Here is a 15,490-nt window from a genome sequence, read left to right on the forward strand (position 1 = left end):
TAAGAAAACGTTCAAGGGACGCATTGCTGACATAAGATATATGCAAAAATGGAAGGCAAACAAAAACCGATAGATTTCGTTGGGACTTTTCCAACTGAACCGACACCACCGACACATGCGATTAAAGCTGAAAAAGTAGTAGAATTACTATAGAAATCTCCTTCGTCTTCTTTGTCCCTCGTGGACTTCCACTAGAGATCCATTAACTATGTACCTGCTTTTGGCGCGGAGTCCCTTAAGTGGATTATGGTCTTTTGTGAATTTTGTAGTAATTGCTTTATCGTGTAGCTAAGTTGCTTTCTTTGCGGGTTTAAGAGATGGTGTTCGAATTAAAAATAGATCTCCCACAGCCATATAACTTTGTTTTCGTAGAGTGAATGTCAACAAGTGTGGGTCAATATAACGAAATCGCCTTTACTGGACCGAAGTAACCAAGTCGGGTAACGAAATGGAATACTATAAAATCAAATCGATACTTTAAGATGTTCGGCTTTTTTTGTAAAAATCAACAATCTTAATGGATCCAATGATAAAAACCTTTCTTGTATTTTCTATTCAGTATCTAGATAAAACCACTTCGAAATCGTTGTAATAATGTCAAATTTAAAAGTATCACTTTGATGGTATATTTTAAAAAAATCACAAATATGTTGAAGAGCGAATACAAGTACTTGGTTGGAAAGGAATATACCAAAAATTATCTTACACTTTTCAATTCGTAATTTTTGAATTCTGTTAAATATTTTTCGTTGAATCTATTAGAACTGTACTTATGCAGTGGTGCCACTACTATTCAATTCTAAGAATCTGATTTTGAAACATGGATTTCGAGTTATTGGGATATGGGTTTTCCTAACTCCCACGTATATATACCTGAAGTTGGTACTTACTATCGCGTCCAAAAATCTATCCCCCTGAAAAATGTTGATTTAGTTTGCGATAGCTTCATTCATATATTATGAAAATTCACTCCAAATCATTGTTATCTCCACTTATTCGAAAAAGTATGCGACAGTCACAGAACTTTCTTTCTTTATGGGCCCCTGGCATTAGAGCCAAGGATCACTTTTGCGCTTCATCCTTTTTCGTGCCAGGAATCGCACGATAAAATATAAGTCCACGTTATTTCTTAGTTAATACAGAATGACAGTGAATCTGTGAAAACCCTATTGAACCCATGTTAAAGTAGTTTTTATTAATTTAGTAGTTTATTTTCGTTATTTATTATTATTATTATTATTATCAGATGTAATTCAACTTGAAGTATCATATTACTACATTTCAATAACTTGAACAAATGTCAGGATGTATATACACAATGTTTTAGGACATTAGTTACTTCAGCTGAACCATCAAAGTAATGAAGGAATAAAACTACCTTTTCAAGATAAACATCAAAGAATTTTTATTGCGCTTGACATGAGATTCTTTCAAAATTATTTATTAGAAGTTAAAATAGGTGAAAAATGTATGACATTCGTAGTTTGCGAATCTTAATTGAAATAACTATAAAGTGAGAAATGTAGTTTGGTATAACAGCACAAGTAGACGGCTTTAAAAAGAATTCTCCATTCTGAAGCAATAGTTTTTAGTTTCTGGGGTTGTCATCAGGAATTCTCTACAATGAAAATAAATTCCTTTGATCTTTATATAAACATAATCATGTAAGCAAACTATCTGTGCAAGTTCACATATAAGACATTGATATGGGGTCGTATTTAGGTAACATGTGTTCCATTATATATCAATCATGTCAAATTACAATAACGTATAAATAAATAAATAATAATTATTTCTTCTACCTACTCAATGGCTAATAGTTCTACCTGAAAATTAGTCTCTGATAGTGAAATATTCAACAGTCTGTTAATCATACTACTGCTACTTTATGTTGATATGGATGTATCGAAAAATTATGTATGACCAAGTCCATATAACATTGTTTGTGAAAAATTGCAAAATCATTTTTTCATTCATTCCTACAATAGTCGTATCTAGACGTTCTAGTAATGAATTTTATTGACGGAAGAGTGAAATTGACAAATTCGTCAAACTTGTCCAAGTACCTAGCTCTATAAGTGAAACAGAGTAAGATGTCATCTACGTATCTATACCAGTATAAGAAACTGTTAATCAACTGATCATTATGAATTTCATTTTTTTGTAAAATTCAGCTATCAAAGGACTCAACGAGTTTCCCATTGTTAGCCCTTCGCTTCATGAATGAAACTTGGATATTATTTTGGGACACAAACCTGGTATCTAAATAAATCTAGAATTTCCTGTTCCATTACAGGATTGAAATACTTTCTGCCCAACAAGCTTAATTGTTTCGATTGGCGGAATACTGAAAAATGAATTTTGAACATCGATGTTAATTTAGCGTTATCAGGAAGAATTATGTTCTAAGTTCTAAGGAGTTCGAAAGAAATTTATGACCATCTCCTCTTAATTTAATTTGTAGTCAAATCTATTAATGAATAATTTGCCTACACTATAACCAAAATAGTTGGATACAGAAGTCGATACCGCCCCTTCAGAGGCGGTACAGCAGTAGAGACCAGTAGCGTAATAAAACCAAAAACTGTACGGAGATTTTTGGAAAAGAAAGTGTTCCATGTAATGAGGGTTGTCGCTCGTAGGGGTGCGACAGACGTGTATGTAAGATACCTCACAGTGGTTAGTCTTGCAGATGTTACTCATTCATCCAGAAGCGGGACCATGCTGAAATCGATCGAGTAGATCACCTACAGACCGGTTACGAGGTATTACCTCTCAGTATTACCCGCAGGTGATACAATGAGTAATTCGAAAACTGTGTCTTTGGGATACCTCAAGGAACTATTCTAGGCCCCGTTATTTTCACAATTTACTTGAATAAACTGCTCCTTCTTGATACAAGAAGTAAGATTTTGAGCTTCACCGGTGACACTGCTATCCTATTTACAGGATCTACGTGGAAACAACTCAAGTTATGTGTGAAAAGAGATTTCCTGGCAATTGAAATTTGGTTTCGACAGAACAAACTCACAATCAACTACTGTATAACTGGAAGGGACTCAATTAGATATATTATCTAGGAGTAACAATTTGCATGATAGACTTCTGTGAGGTGGGAAGAAAGAAAGTTTTTGGCTTTCTACTACTCCATCTTGATACGAATCTTCCAAAGAAAGGAAGTAATCAATTTGGAAATAAGTAACTCTATACATGGATGTGTAGATCATGCAAATAAGCAACTTTCAGGCACAAACTGGAAAAAAAAACCACCTGAAACAGCTACTTTCATATAAACATTGAATTACACGAAAAAAAAAATTATCTCGAAACTAATACTTTTATATGAACACTGAATTATACAGAAGATACTTTTCTCTACTCAGTTTGTATTCCAAACATTCTTTATGGAATAAAATCAGGTATAATTCACAGGAGTTCTACTTTAAATGAATGGTATTCTGAGGTATTCTGCATGAATGTCTGTTTTTTCCAGCGTGGTATTAGCTGGCAAAGTAGTTGTTTTCCGCTAGGCATCTACCAGAACCTACTGTATAGGTACGTTGGGAGAGATGAATGTTTAGAGATTTTATTTCGCAATATTTATGTTTTCATATTGCCAGTTTTATTTTTCATAAAAAAAATTCGAGCTATTCAACTATTGAAATCTAGATACCGTACTTGTGAAAATTCATACGTTGATACCCATTAAACATTTCTCAATACAAAATATAATTTTTTTGTCATACCTGAGTTTTGCAACGCCACCTTGCGGTAATGGCCATGCCGCATGCCGAAGTATTCCGCATTGGACAAACAGCCCTCTCGAAATTCAAGCTTCCAAAAAACCAAACGCCATCAATAACTCAGAAACCAGTTAAATCAAAAATATTTTTCTCTTCGTGTATATTTCAATATGAGAAATGACAGATTGCGCTGAGAGTAATGGGTGGCGGGATCGTCCCTATAGTATAAATAACAGGCAAAGCAGTTTAGTTAGTTTAGCAAATGGAGCGAATGTTTTGACAGTCTTCCTTCGCTTCTAGATGCGGATATCGAAGCTCGATTACGATGAAATGAAATATCGTCGTTTCGAATTATATAAATACAAAAATTATATCCGTACCGTGCCGTTTCTTGAAAGATGAAGGTCTTAAGTGTTCTCTGGAAATGCCAGTTTTCAATTTCGAATGAGCTCACTGAATTTATGAATATTTGAATAGAAACATCGAATCAAATTATTTTGAAAGTATATATTTTAAAATTGTGAAAAGATTTAGCTATTTATATTTTTGTAAATTTAGTTTCTTCCTGAATAAGCATGTACTGTTATTTTGACGCATAAACCAAATTCATGTTATTTGTTTAATAACATATTCGAGAATATGGAAAATAATAATTCTTCCTTTTCGTAGTTCCAGTGTAGACCGACCTGCAGCTACAAGGAATCCGGTACACCCCGAGTATTGCTAAGGGTTCTCTGGGGTCCTTAGCTGACCTCATACTTTCTCCAATTGTTTTTGTTGGCCCAAACTTCATAATGAATACATTGGGCTACATTTTTAACATTGATAATTCAACAGCACCATGATATTAAGATTTCCTGCTGAACAACTTAACCGAACTATTTGAACATATCTCCAATGACCGATGATGATGTGACAGCAAGATGTAGCTTCTCTCCATAATTTTCAAGTTTTTATTCAACTTATTAATGGCATATTCTCAGAAAAGTATAGGCCCGTTTCCTTGATATGACTCCACTAGAATCTTCTATATGAAAGACATTTTGTACCAAGTGTCCTCAGTAGAATTGAAGGACCCTAAAAATTGAATCTGTCGTGCATGGCACATTATTACAACAGTGATTACATCGACGTGTACTAGGGAATTAATGAGACGATCTGAAACTTTCGTGGAATCTGCTGTAGAATATTTTTAGGGTTTGGGAAGTTTTCTGTATTCCATGTAGGTTAATGAAATATTTGAGATATTTCGTTGAAAATTATTGTTCATAGCATTTGAATTATGAAAAATATAACTTATCTGTTTCTAGAATAACAGGGAGAATCAAGTAATGTATACAATTTTTGGGGATGCCATTAAAAAATGTTGGGTGTAGTTCCTTAGAAACTGCAATGGCTACAACGATTTCAATGATGATTTTGAGTAAATTCTGGGACACCCTGTATATGGTTTGGGTCACAATCTCTCTTTTTACACTTGTGGTTGCACCAAGAAACTCACCATGGATAATTGTGATGACTAAGAGAATAATTTTATTTTCTCTAAGAGCCAGAGTGATGGTATTTTTCAATTCACCAAACCCTGAAGTCTATGAGTATGTGAGCCGTGAAATTTTTTTAAAATAACACATACCTTAGTAGTATGACTATATTAATAGTTACAATTCATATTCCCTATTTATCTATCAATTTCAATCTCAGATTTCGAATAAAGTTCTATATATCTTAAAAACTTTCGAGTATCTTGCGACTAAAGTTTTGAAGCTCAAAGCACCAATTTCTCAACTTCTCCATTTATTAAATTTCTATTTAGTAAAATATTCAGAACAACTTGCGATTGCTCTAATTAACGATGTAATAAAATATCTTTGAGAAAGGGCTACAGGAATAAGTTTCTCTCTTGGTAAATCTAAATTTGTAATTAACTAACCATTCAGAAAATAATCAAAGTTAAGCGAAAGTTAATGAGGCGAAAGTTGAATGCAGTATTAATAAGAAACATGCAAATCGCGAAACAACTTCATTAATATTCTTTGGTTCTCCTCTGTAGTTAATATCTCGAATGAAATGAAGCCCTTTCGATACGGGGAAGTTAGCGCATTATGGAACGGTTGTCATTGTCTGGGTCTGGGAATAAAACTCTCAAATTTGCCTGTGAAACATAATGAGTTGTCTTCAATTACGCGAGTTTCAACTTTTCAAATTTAAAATTTTATAACTGAATACAAATTATAATATTCAGATTTAGGAAAAAACTGTGGAAGGTAACTAAAAAGAAATTGATACACTCAAGTCCTAAACTTGGAACTGACTGGGAGATTGTGACTTGTTGCAATATACACATAGGAATTTCTTTGAAACTGAAGAAGGCTATAGAAGACATTTTACCTGGAATGAATGCCGAGCATAGACGGAGATGTTGACTGGCTCTAAGAACCCATTCATAGTGGAACCAATATTACGGGCAAAACAACAGGTGTTCCGCTGAGAGACGTTTTGTCTTTATGAATGGTGAATATCTAATTCGTGTTTGGAGACCAACGTTGGCACTGACTGAATTTACCACCCAATATCAATCTTAATTAATGTGAAAGCATGATAGTGGATGTGAATTATTATACAAAGGACAATGATGGGACAATATTACTTTCAGAACATTGTTTTTGAGACGCCAATGGTGATAATTGTATATTTATGGATCGATCATTGGCAAAATGCTGTAGAGGAAAAAGGAACTACCAAAATGGATTGGCCACCTAACTCAGCCGATGTAAATGCGATAGAGCATATTTGGAGTTACATAATATCTCTCTGCATTTTATCAACACCCATATTGACATCATCAATAGGGGAGGAAACCTGTTGGAGACAAGGGGAGGCAATAGGTCTCATTGAAAAAAAATCATGACTTACTTTATTGAATTAATTTCAAAGTATGTGATACACAGATGTTTATAACTATTTATGGTATCCATAAACTATTTTTTAGGCAGAACACGACATAGTTTTTTGTTGTATTTTTTGACATTTTTATATCCCCATTACATAGTTTGAAAAGGAAACTGATATTTCAGAAATACAGGCTGATGCATTAATTTATTGTTAGGTGATTAATTAAGAAGTTGACATTAAAAAAAAGCTTCTTGCTTTCTCTTCTTCTTCTTCATATAAAAATTGTAGAAAACTGCCCAAGGAAAGAAAAAAGTGATTAATTTCGAAATAAACTCTTTACAAATATGTGTAGATCATGCATAGAACTTACTCTCAGATATAAACTGAAAGAAAAAGCCCTCTCTTAACAAAAACTTTCATATGAACATTGAATTATACGAAAACAACTTTTTTCAGCTTGTACTCCAAACATTCATATATACTTCAGCATATGCTAGCAGCGCTGAACTGGAGGTTTGTTTCTAAATACTCTCTATTTTTGACATTAGTGTTCATTTTTATAAAATTAAGATGGGCCTAGCACCTCCATATCTTCTTAATAAAATAATTTAAAACTGTCAGATTCACCTATATCAAGCAAGAATCAGAAATAATAATTTTCATGTGCTACAACTGTTGAAAAGCTCTTTACAACATTCCATATTTTTCGAAGGTCTGAATGCTTTTAATAAATTGCCTGTTTTTATTCAAGAGATATTACTGGAGTTTTATCCGAACACCAAACCGTTATTTTAACACCTCGACACGTGTTTCGATCACCAAGTGATCATCTTTAGGAGGAAGATTAAAATTAAAATACGTAGAATGTTATCCTTATTTATACCACAGATACCTCTTCTATATACCTGCGTCTTGAGTGTCTTAAATTAATTTCACAATATTCCCTTATCTACTAGTTTTAAATTAATTTGTTTCACTACTAACCTGAGAAATTGCTATTATTTACTCCATTCCCCTAACAAAAATTAATATTTCTCACCCTTGGTAAATAATGATAATAAAAAAACACCTAGGTAAATAATGAGAACAATTCTATAATTTTAAAGATATTTACAGAAACTTTTGTTAACTTAATTATCAACTAGAAGTAGGAAATTGAACATTGGAAATACGCTTGAAAATTATTTGAAATTATAATTAATTGTACAATTGTGACAATTCATGTGTATTCCAGCATTTCCTGTATTAATGGAACTAACATTTGTACCAGGTAAATTCACTTCTGTGTTACAAACAATCCTCGTATTTTGAAAGCATTCATTACCTTTTTCCACTATATTATCTTCAACATGGACGTTTTCTAAGACAGCATCTTGACTTGCAGAAGAAGTTATATTTGAAGCTTCATTGGGTAAATTACATTTTTGCACTAATTCGGCGATTCTCTTCTTATCAGCTATTGATTCCTCAAAATATCCTTCAGCCACTGCGGCCGACTTCCACCCACTGTGCCGTTTCAGGCTTAGTAAGTCTCCTTCGTTTTCTGCGAGAAGTGTTGCCGAGCTACGTCTTAGAGAATGACCAGTATAATACTCCATTGAAGCTCAACAACAACAAACTTCCTTGATGTTCTGTTCTTTGAATTAAGAATATTTATCATGGTAATATCATCGCAAACATCTAAATCGTCTAGGAGCATATTACATAATTCACCTGTTCTGCAGGCACCGGCAACACCAATTACCATAACGGCCTAAATATCATTCCATTAAAAAATTAAACACAATCTAATAATAAAAAAGTATACCTTTTCTAATAAATTTTCGTCATCAGGAGCTTCAACTATAAATTTGTCAATTTATTCCTTTGTAAATACTTTCGATTTCTTAGGTTTATAATTACTGTATTTTCGTTTTAAAAATGCTACAAGCTTGAAAAACTTTGAAATGTCAATATTTTTTTTATATCAAGTGTCGATTTTAGCATGGAATAATTTTCTCACAATGTCGATACCTTTTTGCCTTCAGATTTCTCTTTGGAATACGACAATGAAACATTTTCTGTTACTTTAGCAACTTTCCTTTCTTCACACCATGTTTTCAGTTGGTTATATGCATTCATATTTTTTTGGCAATGAATCACTACTTGTACTAGCTGCCACCACTCTAACTTCAGGCGGGGTACATATCATCTCTAAATCATCGTCACTTGAATTTTCACCCATTTTTCAGTTAATTATATTGACGTTTTACTTATATAGATCTTTTAACTTCTTCAAAATGACATCTAAATTTGAATTAAAACCGCATTTGGCAAACTGACAGCAATAATAATCATTGTACAGTGTTTGGTTGTCATGGAAACGCCGGCAAACGTTTTCATGGCCTAAGTAGATGTTGCGCGCTTATCCGCGCTTATCATCGACATCGTGTATTCAACATGGAAACTGTACCGTTTCAATTCGACATGCAACAATTCATAGCTGCCTTGGGTTATCATACAACCAAGGAAATTTTTTTCTCACTATAATGCAGAATTGAGAAATTCTAAGTTCTGAACATACAGAAGCGATGAGAGAAGTGGCACATTGAAATATATCAAAAATGCAAAGAGATATTTTCTAGATTCATATCAAAATTTGACACATGCCAAATTTTTACATAAATAAAGCCAGTCTGATTAGAAACACGCTCCACTCTAATTGATATTCCGATATATTCAACAAATTGTTACAAAATTACTAATGCCAAAATCAAAATTGTTAATATATCAATGTTAGTAGTGAAAACAATTCTATATATAGCTCAGCTGAGAAAGCTATTATTTACCTCGCACATTAAAATGATCGGTAAATAATAGCTCACTTCTCACCCTAGGTATATAATATACTATTATAATGTGTCCTTATTTAATAGTCAGGTAAATCTGATTATTTCAAGAAGCTATATAGTATACTATTAGGTATTGGTCCACCATGGTTATTCATAATATTATTATGTTTACTTATTTCTACACTCTCATAGGTAACTAGATGCCTTTTGTTGTTAACCTTAATGGAGTATATAGAATGGTTTTGTTGCAAAATATGGTGGGCGACTGCTGATTTTTCTGGTCTTCCATATTTTGGGTGTGCTAAGTGTCCCTTATATCTTATTTTGAAAGATATTTTTGTCTGTCCATAGTATTTTGCATCGCAGTCTCACATTTAATTTCATTTCGTCAATTCCAGACTTCTTCGAATTCTCGACTTTGTCTTTTGGACTTCCTAAAAGGCTCTGTATTGTATGACTTGTTTTAAATACCACCTTCGTACCTAGTTCCTTGAAAATCTTTCCAAAGTTTTTCGTGTGTTGATGGTATGGAACAGAGATATATTTATTTCGTTTTAACTGTGATTAACTCAGTATATATTGTTATAACTAGAACTTGCCTCTAACAAAATCTTAATTTTTCCCATTCATAAAAATGGGAAAAAAGATAATATTGTTCATGGGTAACATAGTGTCAGTTAACTGAAATGAAAACAATGATCGACCATTAAAAAAAAGAAAATCCGGGTTGGTAGGCTGTGGTCGAAAGAAACCTGCAATACAAAACGTTTCGTGTCTTCTCCGGCAGACATCATCAGTGGTATATACGTTGGCTGCTGAAACAAAAACAGTATTGTAACATGGAAGAAAATAAAAATTCTGTGGAAATTTTGAAACAGTAACTTATGATGGATGCTCATGCTAACATACCTCTCATTCCAAAGCATAAAATGTAAGTATAGTTTGAGGTATTTCATTCGATTATAAAGTAATAGAGAGTAGAGCAATACGAGATTCAAGGATATTGTTAGAGTTTGAATGAAGCAATATTTCCAAAAGAACAAAAAATATAATATAAAAACGAAAGGAAGCTGGGAAACAATTCTGCACATATGATGTAATCAAATGAAGTAGTGAATCTTAGATTTCATACCAAAAGGCAATCTCGAGAATATAACGTAGCCATGAATTATAACATGCCTGAAGGGCGAACATTTTGAAATCGAATAAATCTGTATTTATTAGACAGTTTGAATTGTTGTCTTTACCAACCACACCTGACAGAATCAAATTTTAACATTGTTTTAATTTCCTCACAAGAACTGTAACTGAAATTAACGATATTTAACAGCAAGTCTAGTTTCAGTGGGGTTTAAACTAAATTATTTCAGAGAAAGAAGTGACGCGTAACTACTTTTTCTTTAAATAAAAACTATTTATGAAATACTTATTCCTTTCTTCAAACGAATGATTTTTTTTATGTAAACACCGTTTATCAAACGAAAAAAATCGAGGAATGAAAGCGTTCAGAAAGTAAAGAAAATTTTGTAGATATATTTGACCTGAAAAAAAATTAGTTTATTACTTTTATCAATATAAATTATTCAGTGCAAATACGCACTAACAATAAAAAATCATGTTGTGCAGCAGAATATTCATCCAGTTGAAACTTAGTTGCTTGTAGATAAAAAACGAATTTGAAAATTAGTTTTCTGTTAACCAGCTGTAGTCTCCATATGAACAGTGAACTTCAAAAGTCGCGACCTGATGATTAACAAGGTCTTGTCCTCTAATGTATGATTCTTAGTACAGCCGAGGATTTGTTTGAAGGTGATTGACAATGTTTCGGGGTGCAATATTGAGTAAAATAAAAAAAACTGAAATTGCAAAGAAATAAAATAAAAGCAAACCAAAAAATTGAAATATTAATACGAGATGAAAATTAAAAAAATATCAACAAGAAATGAAAATCAAAAAAAATAAATGATTCTAAGCCAAGTTACTTCACGACGTTTTAATCCACAATCGTCTTCGAGTGATAACTGAACTTATTCCTCCGAGATCTGACTATTTATAGGGTATTGCTTCATTAGATAGTGAATATTATTGGAAGAAAAATATTCCTCTTGAAAATTATCAATTGATGATTGAAACACGTGTCGAAGTGACTCAGATATATTGCCATCTCCACGACAAAATTGTGAATGGCGAAAAAATATCCACAGTATTTCATCTTTGAAATATCAGAAAAGGAAAACTATAACAACAAAATGTTGGTAAAGAAGAGAACCGACTTTTTCACTCATCACCTTGCGATTTATTCACAAATTTTCGAACCAATTCATTTCTGAAAAAAATCTATTGATTTAGTTCGTCAGATATTTCACGATCTTTCGATTGTATCGATAGTTCCTTCCGCCTCTGAGTAGGTCCATTCGACTTATGTGACGTGACTTTACAGCATCAATCAAGCAGCGTATTTCAGTATTTTCCAATTAACGAGAGGAATTTCAAAAATGGTAGACGCTATATTAAACTATGCAACAATTTCATGATGATAACTTTAATTAGGCGTCAGTACATATGTAAGTATTTTTTATCTGTTTGTAGACTTGTATGAAGGTTTCTTCATATTTTACATGTTACTTTTGTTTTACTTCCGCTTTTATAATACAACTCATACCGAATGTAAATTCACCAACAGGAAATTTAAGGACACGGAGAAAAAGTAATGAAAATGTAACTTTATTTAATGAACGCTCCTTTTCCCGCGGCTGGCGCTCCAGTTGAAATATTTAAAAATCCTTCCTTATTGCACATCTACAACATAGAACAAACCTATATACAAAATTTTGGCTTCCGAAAATATAGAAACAGAGATGATAAGTAATTTTCATATATAAACACTCCCCTTTCATTCCCAGTTGGAATATTCAATAATTCTTTTTTATTACGAATCTACGAATGTCATTATTCGATTGACGTTCAGTAACTGTTAAATAGGACAGTAGTTGTTGTATTAATTCGTAAATTTTCTGTAGTATTGCTGCTAATTAATTTGAAGTAATAATGAATTTAAGTGTTAAGTAAAAAATTGAAATACTTATGATGATTGGCTATGGAGACAGATCGCGAATTCAGATGGAAGTGTGCAACTTATTTAATGAAAAATATCCAGAAAGACGCATAACGCAGTCAGCAGTAAGTAATATTGAAAATAAATTTCTAGAAACTGGTTCAGTTGAAAATGCACGCAAATCAGGTTGTCCTTCTGTAAATGATGATACAAAACTAGATGTTCTACTTGCTTTTGAAGAAGATGTGCAAACTTCTGTTCGTAAGGTTAGTCATGATTTCGATGTCAGTGAAACAACCGTACACAAAGTGTTAAAATTGGAAAAATGACTTCCCTTTAAAATCGAATTTCTACAGGAATTAAACGAGGATGATCCAGATAGAAGAATAAAATTGTGTGAAGCCATGATGGATAACTGTCACCGAGACCGTCTCCTCGTAAAAAATTAATTTTTTTCTGATGAAGCCACTTTCACATTAAATGGTGGGGTCAACCGTCAGAATTGTAGGTACTAGGCCAAAGAAACCCCCACTGGATCCGTGAGCATCATACACAATACCCGCAAAAGGCAAATGTATGGACTGGCATTGTAAGAAACAGGATCATCGGACCCTACTGTTTCGATGGTACTTTAGACGGGTCAACATACCTTCAGTTTTTAAGAGGATAACTTATACCTACTTCATTTAATTCATTCCCCAGTAGAATTAATCCTGGAAGTTTTGATGAAAGTTTATGGTTTCAACAGGATGGTGCGCCTTCACATTATGCTGCAGATGTTCGAAAGTATCTCGTCTAAATGTTTACGAACCGATGTATTGGTAGACGTGGACATATTGAATGGCCAGCGAGGTCGCCAGACTTAAATCCGTTGGATTACTTTATGTAGGGCCATCTGAAGAATGTTGTTTATAAAAAAAAACCAGCAAATATTCAAGAATTAAAAGAGAGAATTCGAACAGAAATAAACAATATTTCTCAAGAAACCATAAACAAGGTTCAATAAGAATTTATTCAAGGTTTAGGTTACTGTCAAATACAGCAAGGACTACAGTTCGAACATTTAAAATAAAGTCAAGTATTCATTACTGGATTACTTTCCTATTGTTGAATTAATCATTAAAAAAAATATATAAAATGATTAATTAATTTCCACTTTTATTAGATATCAATAAATTTTATTTTCTAAGCGCACATCTTTCAAATTCTGTCCGTTAGACCCCAAGTATCATACTTTTTCGGAATCAGCTCGTTACGGATTATCTAAAACTGACACCAAATACAGGGTGTTGCATTTTAAAAAATTACCGATGACGTCATCACATTAATATGGATCACCCTGTAAAATGAAATTTTGTTGTAAAATGTAGAATATAAAAATTAAAAATCGACGTTTTTCAGGTTTTTGTAAAACGACCTTTGTTTTTGGAAATATCGAATTCATTCCATATTCTGCGGACACACTGTATAAGAAAATCGTAGAAAAATTGGTTGATTTTAAGTTTTATATTTACAATTTTTCTCCATTTTGTATTGTCGTACATTCAATTGTTTTTTCACAAATCATATTTTGTCAATAATATATTGAATTTTAGAATAGAACTATGTATAAACTTGTTTTATATTTACAATTTCTATCTTGCTTTGCCAATAGGAGTAACTCTTTGGACAATAAGGCGTACTTATTATTATCATTGACATAAAATTGGCGAATTTCATATATCAATTTTGATTAATTCACCAACAACAACATTTCACTATTTTGTGATACATTTTTGGCTTAATTCTGTAGGAGTACGGTTATCGAGTTGTTTATATAGGAGACAAGGTACACTGTTTTAACGACACAATCGCTTCCATTTTCACCATATCATATCATGGGATCGGGGAAGAATTAAGTTGTTTACTTTTAACTTACGGATATATTGTTATTAGTTATGGAGACAAGCACCCACTTACGAGAAAATGTGACGTAGATGCAGACCTCTCGACTTCTGTGTGTCAACAGAAAACTGCTGACACATGCCGAAGCCACCCAGAATGTCCTCACTTGTCTACACCCATAATACCTTTGTATAATCTTGTCGATCAGCCAGATTGTCATTGGTGATTTGTTAGTACTCAAGCAGTAAGCAATTGTTTATGAAAAGTTTGATATTTATATATTACTTTCAGATATACTGGGGTCCTCAAATTCGCCAAAAAATATATATGAATTAAATTTATACTTATACCACCAATACAAAATTATTGACTCCTTGTTCCTTAGGAAATAAAAATAAATTGAAATTTGAAAGTATACACGCAGAAAAAAACACAATGCCTTTTTAAAATATAACCTTTTTCAATTAATTCATATTGATTATTGTCATTCCGCCAATTTTGGTCAGTTAAAGAAAAATTATTAAATTCCAAATATGAATACACTTCAAACAAGCACTTTTTTCAATCACCTGAAATGCAATACTCTTCCTAACGCGCGTTTCACCAACCCAATTGACGTCTTCAGGAGATGAAGATAACCCTCCTGAAGACGCTAACTTTGTTGGAGAAATGCGCGTTAAGAAAAATGTTGCATTTCTGGTGTTTGAACGTCAAAGTATCAATTTCAATTATATAATTCCGTTGGACTGGTATATACTTATCAATCCAACTGATGAAGATACCGTGTAGTGAAACACGTCTTGCCTAAAGTGTATAGTGCAACAATCATAAAATTATTGTTTTTGATAATTTCAGCTTCACAAAAAAGAAGGTTAATGAATGATGTTATATTTATACGTATTTCAATACTTCTACAGCAAGTGCCAAACGTGATGGCGAGCCCGCCCTCTTGCCTCAATGTAAGTCCCACTACACCACTTCAAGACATACAAATGCTCGGTACAGAGGCGTATCGTGACTTGTCTTCCAATGCTTTTGGTCTATGGCATTGTCTGAATAATTTGTGTTGCTTATGAGAAAATGTT

General features: G+C 32.8%; 1 protein-coding gene and 1 long non-coding RNA gene across 2 annotated transcripts in view; one reads left to right on the forward strand and one right to left on the reverse strand.

Annotated features, from left to right (window-relative positions):
• Gsc (goosecoid homeobox) overlaps positions 1 to 15,490 on the forward strand; it is an 86,205-nt gene that overhangs the window by 48,505 nt on the left and 22,210 nt on the right. The window lies entirely within an intron of this gene.
• Positions 7,710 to 10,312, reverse strand: LOC141482196 (uncharacterized). The gene is made up of 2 exons (XR_012465408.1): positions 8,443 to 10,312; positions 7,710 to 8,388 (listed from the first exon to the last, which is right to left on the reverse strand). It is a non-coding gene; the product is annotated as an uncharacterized lncRNA (long non-coding RNA).

This window comes from Leptinotarsa decemlineata, unplaced genomic scaffold (genome assembly GCF_025532065.1).
Source record: "Leptinotarsa decemlineata unplaced genomic scaffold, Ldec_3_MD MMD2_tig00000882_RagTag_RagTag, whole genome shotgun sequence".
In the NCBI taxonomy this organism is placed as follows: Eukaryota; Metazoa; Arthropoda; class Insecta; order Coleoptera; family Chrysomelidae; genus Leptinotarsa; species Leptinotarsa decemlineata.